The sequence below is a fragment of the Pundamilia nyererei genome, unplaced genomic scaffold, assembly GCF_000239375.1.
Source record: "Pundamilia nyererei isolate P.nyererei 1_Seehausen unplaced genomic scaffold, PunNye1.0 scaffold00186, whole genome shotgun sequence".
NCBI classification, from domain to species: Eukaryota; Metazoa; Chordata; class Actinopteri; order Cichliformes; family Cichlidae; genus Pundamilia; species Pundamilia nyererei.
In genome coordinates this window covers 647,283-648,563 of record NW_005187587.1, presented here as the reverse complement: position 1 = coordinate 648,563, position 1,281 = coordinate 647,283, and positions in this window count along the sequence as shown.

The following is a 1,281-nucleotide window of genomic DNA, read 5'->3' as shown; positions in this document are numbered from 1 at the left end:
TTATAAATTCACTGTACTATATTTATACAATAAGCTATTCATGTCCAGTTATTTACAAATCAATACATATTATCCAGTACTTACTCCAACATAGTGTTTGCATAAAGGCTTACAAAAAACAAATAAAACAAAATGAATGTATACAAAATACAATAGTGTTACCTTAATAGTACACAGAGTGAGCTGCTTTGGTGGAGGTTTAGAGCTCTTCTATTAAAAATGGATGCTTCACTTAATGATGTGAACTTAGTTGACTTAGTTGTTTTTTTCTTGCATGAACAGGTAGAAGTGTCATTCAGTCTGACATAAATGTAGCCTAAAATGCTTTTCTCTCATCATCTGCTCAAACTAACAGATGTAGGTCTGTTGCTTTAGCACTTGGTGTTTATTACATTCCTAATGTTATTTTAAACTTGTTTCCTCACAGGTCGTCTTGACTACGTGGTTGAGCGTCCTGCAGAAGAAGGCCTTCCTGAAGTCATCAGGATCCTGGATGACACTGACACTGTCGGTGAAGGTGAGTATGGTGAGTATCTCCCTCTCTCACCCTCCCCCTCTTCTCATGAAGCACAGCATCCTGATGACAGTGAAGAGGAAGGTGAGTACCCTCCCAACGTACCTGAGGACGTTGAAGAGGTGAGTGAAGACACTGACAATTCATCTGACTGGAACGACTCAGAAGAGTGGGGCGATTGGCTTAGCGATGACTCGGGGTATGACACCATGGATGAGAGAGATGATTCCCCTCTCATCCGGGAGCTTTCTCCAGAGCCGTTTTGGCACGATTGGCAACGTCCTATTTCTCCAGGTGGTGCCCCATTCGCCATGCCGCCTTTCGGCCACGCCAACGACCCACTCTTCCCTCGAGTCGTTGCCCCAGTCGGTGATCCGTCAGCTGCTCCTCCTTCAGCTGCTCCTTCTTCACCTGCTCTCTTATCTACTCCCTCAGCTGCTTCCTCTCCTGCTCCGTCACCTCCGCCCTCACCTGCTCCTTCTTCTTCACCTGCTCTCTTATCTTTTCCCTCAGCTGCTTCCTCTGCTGATCCTACAGCTTCTCCTTCTCCTTCAACCTCAGCTCTTACCTCCTCAGCAAAGAGAAGGAGAGAAGACATCTGCACTGAAGAGGTAAGTGCAAAGGTAAGCAAGGTAAGTGATGACACGTTCTATGGCCCTTCAACATCATCGGGCTCTTTTGGTGTCAGACGCTTCTGGGAAAGGCCTTTTAACCTTTCACTTGATGACAGCGACTCTGACTAGATTATGTTAGAACTTGTTTTTAAA